Here is an 11,843-nt window from a genome sequence, read left to right as displayed (position 1 = left end):
GCTCAGAGAAGTGGGCCAGGTGCTGCTTGCCATACCTGCCCTGCAAGTGTTGGTGTACAGAGAAGATACTCCTTGGGCAAACCATGCAGAAATCCTAAGGTCCTACACACATGCTAGCCATTGCCCGGATTAATAATGACACTGATAATCATAGCAATAGTAATAGGTCAGAATACTCTGGGGAAAACCTCATTAGAGGAACTTATTCCCTCTGTTGTATGGAAAGGTGTCTAAAGACACCTCCAGGTGTTGGAAGAGGACAAACTCCCCCTCCCCTCTCCCCAGAACAGGAACTAAATACAATGGGGGTGGCCAGGGTGGGCCCCGTCTGAAATGCTGGTACAACTGGGCGGTGCTTAAATTATCTGGGGAGGGGAACTTCTTTGGTAAAAATACAACTTAATGGAATCCATCATTGTATTACTTTGCTAGGGCTACTGAAACAAAATGCAGTAGGCGGCTGTATTTCCTCACAGTTCTGGAGGCTTGAAATCCAGGATCAAGGCATGGGCAGGGTTTGTTCCTTCTGAGGCCTCCCTCTTTGGCTTGCAGACGGCTGTCTTCTTGCTGTGTCCTCACGTGGTCTGCTTTCTGTGCATGTCTGTGTCCTAATCTCCTCCTCTTACAAGGACACCGGTCATACTGGGTTACGCCCCAACCATATGACCTCATTTAACCTTAATTACCTCTTTAAAGACCCCATTTCCAAATCCAGTCACATTCTGAGGTACTGGGGGTTAGGACTTCAATATATGAATTTGGGAGTGGACACTCCATAACATCATTATTATTTAATCTTTCCACAACCAAGTAAAAAGGTTATTAAAGATAAAGAAACTGAGACCAAGAAAATGTCTCTAACTGCCTGGGGCTTTTAGGACTCGCTGCCCACTGTGGGGGAGTGGTCAGGGGACACTGCAGCTATGCCAAGGTCAAAGTCTCCCAGGGTGGTCCAGCCAATGACTGGGGTGTAGGGGAGCTTGGCCATTTCCACCAACGAGGGCCTCCCCTAACGGGCAGGTCTGCTCCGGGCCTTCCAGACAGGCAGGGACTTTGTAGGGTCTGCACGGTGCGTGGGCTGAGAGCTTTCCCCCCAGTGCCCCTACCTCTCTTTTCGCGGTTGTTTGTCCCCAATAAGCCTTTTGAGCGCCTCCCTCTATCTCGGCTGCCACAGATGGTAACAGACCCCAGACTGTCCAACCACCCCTGGTCGTGGGAAGATACACCATACAGAACAACTTCCCCGTCATGCTCAGTCATCCTTAGAGGTGCTGGTTGGTGGGCAGGGATGGGGTGTCAGGCATGCACTGCATACCATACATCCCTTAAAAATATTGGAAATTGCTCAAAACTGATACTCTCACCTACACTGGGCTTGCATAGACGTTTTCTGGAGTGATGCAATGGAATCGGTCACAGTGACCGAGGCAGGAGATACCAGGGTGCAGTGGGCTGGGTGGGAGGAATTTTCTATTCCCAAGGCCTGGATTCTTTGTGAAGACTCAAGCTTAGGAACCCTCAGCACAGCCCCCTTTCAAGGCCCTGGGAGAGGGGATGGGGGTCCCAATGTGCTCCTAAGGACCTATGCTTTTGTGAGAGCTGCCAAAGTTTTTCTTCTTAAAGAGGGGCCCTGGAATTGTCTAAACTTCAGACCCCACAAAACTGAGCTCCACCCCCACTTTTCACAAACATCCTTCCCTACACGTTAACATGTTACCACGGGCATGTGTTACAGCTTAACCGTGTTTTCGTCGCTATGTTACAACCCAGAATGAACAGGAGTGGATGAAGAAAGGGAGGGAAATTAACATACGGTTCAACCACTAGAAAGAAAGACCTTGGCAGAGCAAAGAAGGGAAACACGGGAGACTGAAAATGGTTTTTACAAATCAAACACCGAAACGAAATGACTCCTCAGAACTCCTGGGAGAGGTGGTATTTGCTGTGGAGGAAGAACACGGGGGTTGCTTTCCTGGGTGATGCCATGTAAGGGTCCATGAGAAACAGCAATGAAACCGACAGTCAAAGCATGTGTCCTGACCTCCCTTCACATCCTGCAGGGAACGTTGGCCCACAGGCAGGGAACAACAGAATGCTGAAACGGGGAAAAGCAGAGCTGCCAGGATGGCAAGTTGTGCTCAGGCCACCTGCCCAGTGATTCACACGCCCGCCCTGGGGCTGAGAGCGGCTCACAGACCTTGCTTCCCTACCGTCACCGGGATCCCAGACCCACCAGCCCTGCAGATGTCTGGGGCCATTGAGAGGAAGATAATTGCCCCCATTACGTTTCCTTTTACGAAGCCCTTCAGAAGTGGTTTTCCCTAGAAGAGTAGCAGAGCTTTCCAATAAATACGCTTTCTTGTAATTCTCATGCAAGTCAGGGTGGTGAGGCAGACCCCCTTGGTGTCCAGTTTTCTCAAACAGTGAAAACAATCATCAGACTGTTCTAGACCCAGCTGCACCCCAACCAACTAAACAAGTGACTTAGGGCTTCTGACTTAACCCCTCCTGTCTCAGTTTCTCCATCCTTAAAAAGGAATCATGACATTTTTTGAGAAGCTCAAAAGAAATCATGCTTCTGAGAGAGCCGTAAAAACCAGAGTGCTTTCCAAACATTAAGACTTTATCATTCACAGCTTTGTGGGATTTTTTAAACATCTTTATAGAAGTATAATTGCTTCACAATGGTGTGTTAGTTTCTGCTTTATAACAAAGTGAATCAGTTATACATATACATATGTTCCCATATCTCTTCCCTCTTGCGTCTCCCTCCCTCCCACCCTCCCTATCCCACCCCTCTAGGCAGTCACAAACCACCTAGCTGATCTCCCTGTGCTGTGAGGCTGCTTGCCACTAGCTATCTATTTTACATTTGGTAGTGTATATATGTCCATACCACTCTCTCACTTTGTCACAGCTTACCCTTCCCCCTCCCCATATACCCTGAGAAAACCATAATTCAAAAAGAGTCATGTACCAAAATGTTCATTGCAGCTCTATTTACAATAGCCAGTACATGGAGGCAACCTAAGTGCCCATCATCGGATGAATGGATAAAGAAGATGTGGCACAGCTTTGTGTTTTGATGTGGAAATTTTGGTTGTAACTTAACCCAGAATTATACTGGAACCAAGAGCAAATCTTCTAGATAAATTCCCTCTGAGGAGATCATCATTCTGCTGTAAAGGCTGTGTCTCGTCTGATATTCCCTCATTTCTATGCATGTACCCGTAGGTCTTCCACATCTTTCAAACCCTTTGATCAGGCTAATACTCACCTTGCCCATATTTCACATCTTTCCTCTTCATAATTCAGCCCTGCCTACTAGATTCATTGCTCCATTCAGCAAATTGTACAGAACTTCTGGCATCCCCACTGCTAGACCAGAGACGCATGGGGAAAATATCCAGGCAGACGCTGGTTATGAAGCAGTGAAGTAACTGCTGACATGGGGCCAGGCACCCCGGGCCCTGGGAACACCAAGGAGGGCGTGATCAGGGCACAGGCTCAGATTTTATTAGTTTTAGTTTCTTCTTATTTCTCTTCCCCAAAACCTGGGAATTTGCACAGATCTTTGAGGTGACCAAATCTGGATGAGTTTGTTGAAAATGAATTAGAAAACAGAGACATAATTTGAAATAAATGAATCACTTAGAAGGAAAACCATATTCCAGGTCTAATGTACAATTAAAGAGTTGGTGATCCAAGGACACTTCCTCTATTCTAGAGTATTCTAGAGAGGAATATAAGAAGACATGACTCAGAGTGAAAGCAAAGCCTAATAGATAGCACAAGTAAACTAGACCTAGAAAGATGGTCAGCAAACGGGAATCTTTCACCAGTTGAGACCAAGGTCATTCTTGAGGATTTATGCACCGAAGTTTTCAGTTTGTAGGATTAAGAGAGCCTCATAAGTCAGTTGTGTGTTAGATCACTTGCAAAAGCTTTTTAAAGTCAGGCATTGTGTGTGATGTGAAGTTATTGTTCTGAGAACACATCATCGGAGAACAAGTCCTTATCTGACCAAAACAAATAGACTGGACCATCAGTGTTGACGTCGCTGCTTGATGGTTTTGGAAGTGACACAATTCTAAAAGCACGATCACCCACTGTTAACGAAAAATTAAATGAGAGACCATACTTAGTGCAACACATAAAAAGCCCAGCCAGGGAAAGACTCATGTGAGTTCCCCCCTAGCAGGACATTCCTCCCTCTTCTGCCCACTCTGGGAACTTGAATCTCGACCCTACTTGCCAGTGAGGGCCCCCTGATCAGGACCCTCCCCCTTATCCCAAGATCTGGGTTCAGATCCCAGCTCTGTTACTCCCCAGCCCTATGAGCTAATTATTTGACTTCTCCAAACCTTCATTTTCTCAACTAAACTAGAGACAATGGTGCTTGGTCTCAGAGTTGCTATGGGAATTCATCGTGACACTGTGTGCTTAGCCCAGTGGCATTACGAAAGTGCTCAATAAAAGTTAAATATTGGGGCTTCCCTGGTGGCGCAGTGGTTGAGGGTCCGCCTGCCGATGCAGGGGACACGGGTTCGTGCCCCGGTCCGGGAGGATCCCTCATGCCGCGGAGCGGCTGGGCCCGTGAGCCATGGCCGCTGAGCCTGCGCGTCCGGAGCCTGTGCTCCGCAGCAGGAGAGGCCACAATAGTGAGAGGCCCGCGTGCCACCCCCCCCCAAAAATAAGATAAATATTATTATAAAAGATAGATATTATTATCAATTAATGTTTCCTGAAGGAGTCCCCTGAACCCAAAGTGTTGCCAAGATTGCAGAAAGGATTAGTATTGCAAGAAGGGTATGCGTTAAACATCTCATCTAAGTATGATAATGGCCAAGACAGAGGGCAAATTCTTAACAAAAGAAATCCCCCCACCCAGCTCCTGCCAAGCAGATCCTCTTCCGAGTCCCTCCTTCTAACTCTATTTAAATTATGGTGTCCTTCTGAGCGTCCTCGCACCAAGAATTTAATACAGATATAGCCCTTTCCTTCTCACTCTTGCTCTCTCTCTCTCTCTCAGGTGCTTGATGTTCACAAGTTAAGTACAGCCTCCAAGTCTTCGCCACAGACGTTTCCAGAGCTTTGGATTCCTGAATGCTGAAGGCTGCTGCACAGACCTACATAGCATGCAAACCTGGGGAGTTTCACTCCTCCCCCATGAGGGCTCGGAGGAAGACTGGCTGTCTCTGGTCTTCCTCACCTTCCAGAACCCTGGGTGGAACAGGGTAATTCGATGCACTGCTCATTGTGTCTTTGTGTCTTTGTGTTTTTGCTTGTTTTATTGGGAAGAGAATTTCCAGATGAGGTGCTGTGTTCCTCAGTCTCACAGGGGCCCCTGTTCCTTCCTGTGTGTCTCTTCACCAAGCACTTGCCACGCTTCCCCCAGCAACAGCAGCCTGAGATTTTGCCTGAAAGAGAGAGCTGATGCTTATTTAAACACTTACTTAAAAGCTGTTCTTGTGCTGTTGACCATCAGTATGGTCAACATCTGGGCTAGAAGCACGTAGATGGGCCAATGGAAGTGCACAAGGAGTGTGAAGATCTTTGGGTCCCATGCTAACGCCCACCAGAGAGCACCCCCCATAGAAAAGGCACTAAACAGTCCAGCAGAGGGATAACTCAGCCAGTTAAAATCAGCCAGCCTCTGTCATTAGCCACCCCAGCACCGGCCCAATGGGTTCACAAAAGGAATGGCAGCAGTGACAGAAATGGAGGCGATGCATGACTCAACAGCTGTTTCATCCAGCCTGTGCAGCCACCAAATCTGCCAGCAACAGAAACCAACGCTGAGCCCCTGATGGGGCACCATTTCAGTCCCACCAACCATCTGGGGGTAAGTTGATTACATTGAGACCCTGCCACCCTGGAAAGGCATTTGTCTTGACTGCAGTTGACATGAATCCAGTATGTGTTTGCCATTACCTGCAAGGCCTCAGCCAACATTGTCTGGGGACTTGGAAATGTTCAATCCATCTATATAAGACACTACACTCCATCACTCTGAACCAAGGGCTGTATGTTAAAGCAAAGGAGGGCCCAGTACCATAGGATCCAATGGTCCTATCCTGTAGAGCATCACCCAGAGCCTCCTGGCCTGAGAGAAGGTAGAATGGCCTTTGTAGGGTGAAGCTGAGGCTCCATCTTGGAGATGATACCTTTCAAGGATGGGACTCCATCTTCCTGGATTCAATATCCACCCTTAAACAACAAGCATTATAGGGTAGTGTATTCCCGGTAGGTAGACCATGCAGCTTCAGGAACCAATACGTACAACTAGGAGTAGCTCCACTTACCATCATTCCCAGTGACCCACTTGGGGGAATATGTGTTTCCTTCTTCATAATTTTAGGATCTGTGAGTGTAGAGGTCCTGGTTCTCCGAGGTGAAAGGCTTCTACCAAGAAACACAGCAAGAGTCCTATTAAGCTTTGAGATCCAGCTGCCCCTTCTCTTCCAGGTCTTTGTGACAAGAAAGCAGCAAGCAAGGAAGGGAGTCTTCATAATGGCCCTGGTCTTCACAGTCAGCAGGAGGCTGGTTTGCCGCCACACAGTAGGTTTAAGAGAAGAATATGCTTGGCAGCCGAGCAATCCTCTGGCATTTCCCTGCCAAAGCTTGGTGGTAAATGGACAAGTCCAGCATCCATGGCCTAAGCAGAGCATGGGGACCAGGGTTCAACCCACTTAGAGATGTGGGTCTTGGTCACCCTCTGCATGTGAGCCATGCAGACAAACAGAGGCACCGTCCTAGGGTGGGGCACTTCCTAATGGGAGTAGAACAGTTGAGTATCATGATGAGTATCAGTGGAGGCCTCAAGACCAGCCACAGCAAGGTGGATATTGTCTGTCCCACTAACCTTCCTCTTCTGAGACTCCCCTGGAAGTCAGACCAACCAAGATCCCAGAGGAGCTGTTCCCAGATTGGTAACGTGGTTATATGAAACACGTGGCTCCAGCATGTGGGGTGGACTGTATCGGATCCTGTGATGGGACACCCTGATCCCCCTTCAGGACTGGGGCCTTCCCTCCCCCAGCAGCTGAAGTCATGGCTGATGATGACTCACTGCCGAGTCCCTCTATGGAAATCTCCCCCAGCTGCCCAGAGCTGCTGAGATCAAGGTCACACTCCTTCCTGAGGACAGCCTGCATCCAATGACTAGTGGATGCAAAGGTGCAAGGCTCAGCCCATGGGTTCGATTCAGGACAACTCTGAATGCCATCCCAGCCCCAGAGCTTCCCGTAGGGTAAGCCGAGGCCTCCGCTGCAACTGCATTGCGGTTCAACCTCTCCCTCTGCCCAGTCTGAGCCCATCATGCTCCTCAAGATACGTCCTGCACCCAATCTCTATCAGGCTCTAGAGGAACCTCACCTGAGACACCTGGGCAAGGAGCCACTGCCCTCTGTTATTTCAGTTCATCAATAAGACCCTTGCCAGAGTATCAGGTTAATATTGACCCCCTACCGCATATAAAACACTGCACTTAGTAGGCCTGAGGGATACAAAGACATTTATTTCAGTTCAGCCAACATACAGTAAGCACTTTTACTGTAACAAGGTGAGGTACTTGAGATAAAAACAAGAAAAAGAAACATCCTTCCTTCCTGGAGATAACGCTCTGGTTGGGGAGGGGGCAGACCACAAGATGGCTTATGCACAAGACTAGAACGGAGAAGAAAGAAAAGGCAGCACAGGTTTTTGGAAGGCTCCAGGTCAAGCTCACAGTCAAGGAAAGCTCACATCTCGCTTTGGCCACCTTTACCCTATCTGCGATTACTCCCAGCATGCAACACATTCTGCTCATCGCAAACCTCTCTTAACTTCACAAACAGTAGTTGAGGACCACACAGGAGAGTCGTCTCAAGTGCAGGCAGCTGTCCCCTGGGATCGGATGCTCAAAGTCTCTGATCAAAGTCTCAGGCAAAGGGGAGCAGAGCTCTGCCAGCGGGAATGAGCCTCCTGGGAGAAACGAGAGCCGGTCCTAGGAGGACCACTGAACGCCAAGTTCCACAGTGACCTCCATTCCTGTGATGACTTAGCAGCTCAGGTCCTTAGTGGGCATCAAGGAAAGTTCAGTGGGGAACGCACTCAAGGGCAAGCAGTGTGGAGGAGCAGAACCCTAGGGCAGTTATTGTCTTTGCATCTGATGGGGTCCAGCCTTGGAAAAGAGAAAGCTTCCTTATCCCACCAGTTAACAAAGGCACCACCCCTTCTGAAATAAGACCCACAAAAGCCATTTGGCTTACTTAAGCACACGGAACTTGGTAACTGAGAACGTGAAGATGCCACACACAGAATCCATCTCTCTGTTCCATGACTTCCCCTTGAATCCCTGTTGTCCCCTCTGGGGATGGAATTGAGCTGGGATGGTTCAGACAAGGAGTAACAGCCAGGAAGAAGATTTCCAAAGCTAGCATCTACACCCCAGGTCTTCAATAAGCCAGAGATTTTCTTCTAATCTGCTGGTGAGCCGCAGCCCAAGCATCGAAGAGTAGGTACATCCTGAAATAAGGTGCACGGGGCATGCATTTCCTCAAGCTGCTGTAACAGCTGGCCACAAACTCGGAGGTTTACAACACAAATGTACTCTCTTACAGTTCTAGAAGCCAGAAGTTCAAATCAGGGTGTCAGCAGGGCCACACTCCCTAGGAAGGCACTGGAGGAGAATCTTTCCTTGTCTTGCCTAGCTGCTGGCAGCTCCAGGCATCCCTTGGCTTGTGGCTGCCTCACTCCAACCTCTGTCCCCATCTTCACCTGGCCTTCCCTTTGTGTTCTCCTCTGATAAGGAGACTTATTGTATTTAGGTTCCTTTTCCCAAATAAGGTCACATTTATAGGTATTGGGGGCGAGAATGTGGACATATATTTTGGGGGCCACCATTCAACCCAGAACACATAGTAACCTTACTACACGTGGTAGCTTACTGGGGAGTCCAACAGAAGTGTTAAGTGCTTTGTTGTTTTTTTTTTTAACGCTAAAGACATTAACACCCTCTGCACATAAAGACTCTTTCCAAGGTCCCCCTGCAGCCAGATGTGGCCTTGTTACTAAATGCTGGTCGGCAAGGTGTAAACAGAAGTGTCGAATAGCAGCTTCCAGGAAACATTCTTAAAAGACAGCTAGACCAAGCCTTTTTACTTCTTGTTCCATTAAGCAGCCTGAAATGTAGATGCATTGAAAGTCTGGTGGCCGTTTTCACCCATGAGGATGAGGGCTACATCCTCTGGTGGCAGAGCAATGCTTCGGAAGGAATCCATGTCTCCCCAGACCTCATGGAGCCCCCTACTCGGGCTGGACTCCCTCCCCCTGAACTTAGCGCAAGAAAGGAAGAGACTTCTCTCTTGTTTCAGACCTCTTCTATTTGGGTTTCTCTGATGTATGTGGCCAGATCTAATCTCAGCTAAACAAGGACCCACCTATAGTTGGAGGGACAGTCTCAGAAATACAGTGGACTAGGAGAGCCACTGTGGACCGTACCCCCTTTCCAAAATAGTCTTCTGCCGTGATCTGATTTCAACGTCCCCAGAAATCTAGGATGTCCTGAATCGCTCTCTGGCTGCTTTTCCAGGATGGAGACCTGGACTCCAGGACTGGCCCAGGACCACCCATGGCGGTCTCTGCAAAGCCAGGTCCTATGGCCAGGAAAAGGAAGCTCCATTTCTCTACCAAACTAAGTCAGGGCACCATCAGGGAACGAAATGGATCAGATGGGGTTTGGAAGATGCCTTTCATTCTTCCCACTTGTTGACACCCAAGACTGTACATCCCTGAAGGTCCATCTTTGCAAATATTTGGACTTTCAAAGTCTGCTCCAGTCTTCCCTGGAGCATCAATTACAAAGGCCCAACGTGTGTCCCATTGATGGCGAATCTCCTTGCAGGATTCCCCAGTAAGCAGGAACTGTTCCCTTCACAGGGACTAGCAATAGACAGGATGATGTGCACAAGGGCTCCAAACACCACAGGCTCATGGACCCCAAGTGAGGGCCATGCTTGGTTGGATGCTCTGCTGTTGCCATCTTGAAATTCTTAATCATTTCTGAACTGGGGCCCTGCGTTTTTATTTTGCACTGGGATGCACAAATTATGTAGCCAGTTTCTCAAATGTGTACCAGGTTCTCCCAGGACTTAGGAAATATCTTCTCATAGATGGTACATATGAGGCTTGTTCACCCATTTCTCCACTTTTGGTCACTGGAGATATAAAAACACCCCCTGTTCAAATGCCCAGTGCCAGGAGACCTGTGTGACCAGAAAACCAAATAACGCATTCAAGTCAGACAGATGAGACAATTCGTATTTAGACAGCCGGGCACCCTCTAACCGTAACACTCCTGAAGTGTTGATAAGGTTTTCCCCGTTCGGTAGATGGAAGGACTGAGAACAGGGAGGGACCCTCACCACTGAACAGTGCCTGGAACCCATTAGGGGTTCATTAAATCTTTACTGAATATTGAAATATTGTTTGTGAGATGTCCTTACTTTGTTGCATTGAAGGCAGATTTTGAGATGAGGTAACAGGTGACCTACACAACACTGGGCACGAAACGCTTGAACATCAACTATTCATTCAACAAATGTTTACTGGGCCCCCTCCATATACCAGGACCATGCTAGGTGCGAGGGTGCCATAAGAGGCCCCGAGTGCAGCTCCTGGGCACTGTCTGCTGGTATTACATGTGATGCACCATGGTCCGCCTGGATGAGGGATCCATTTTCATTTGGGACCTCGAATCAAAAAACTCCCTGTCTTCCCGAAGGGAATGAAGAGATTAAACAAAGCCCTCCATCACCATAGTCCAGGAACATGCATTGACTGTGGCAGGTAACACTGACACATGAACAAAGATTACTAAATGAGAAAGAGAGGCTACTTTGGTGAAAACAAGTCAAGTATTCCACCAGCCCTTCTGCAGAGCAGACTGAGGGGAGCCTGCACGGTGATCTATTGATTTCTGCTTCAAGTGGACTTTGAGCTATGGCATCAGAGCCAAGGCTAAAAATTAGTCCCAAGTAGCTAGAAGGAGGCTTTGTTTTAAGTACTATATTTTTAGCGCAATCTCTGCTGAATGAGAACAATGGGAAACAGAGAGAAAATCAGCAGAAATTGGGAGACGAGAAAACGAGATGGCTCAGCAGTGAGATAATCCCTTTGCCACATGGTTCAAGGCTTGTCACGGCCTCAATGAAAGACACCCACCAGGCAGGACACACACTTGCCCAGCCACGGAGGACCTTGGTGAAGACTCTGGTACCCAGAATCAAGCAAAATCCCTCTAAGGATCCTGTCTTCACAAGACATCGCCATGGGTGTCTGTCATTCATTTTAAACTGGCACCTTCACAGGAAGTGAAACACATCCAAAGTATCCAAAAGACCAGAAATATAAATTTAATAAAATTGATAAAAATGATTAGTTTTCAAATTGCAGAATTCATTTATTACAAAGTTATCATCTTCCTAATACTTTTCCTGTCTTCATCTGAGAATCCCATCTCCCTGAGAAAGTCTAAGCCATTTCTCTCTCCAATATAAGTGAAAAGTACTTCCTTTTAAAAAAAGTTCCATTTATTTAATTATGAGTAACATTGGACATATTTTCATAAGTTTATCACCCACGTGAATTTCTTCTTTTTTTGTGAATTTTCTCCTCCCAGATTTCACCAGTTTTTCTTTGGGTTATTTTTTTTATTGATTTGTCTGTCAGATATGATTCAAATATTTTCTCCAGTTCTTGTGGGTCTGATAAATGTTTAGCATCTTGTACCATTCAGAAGTTTGGGGATGTTATTGTTTTATTTTGGTTCACTTTGGTTTTTAAGTTTTCCGCAGTCCTGT

This window comes from Tursiops truncatus, chromosome 7 (assembly GCF_011762595.2).
Source record: "Tursiops truncatus isolate mTurTru1 chromosome 7, mTurTru1.mat.Y, whole genome shotgun sequence".
Taxonomy (NCBI): Eukaryota; Metazoa; Chordata; class Mammalia; order Artiodactyla; family Delphinidae; genus Tursiops; species Tursiops truncatus.
The sequence above is the reverse complement of the archived record's forward strand: the minus strand, read 5'-3'. Positions refer to the sequence as shown.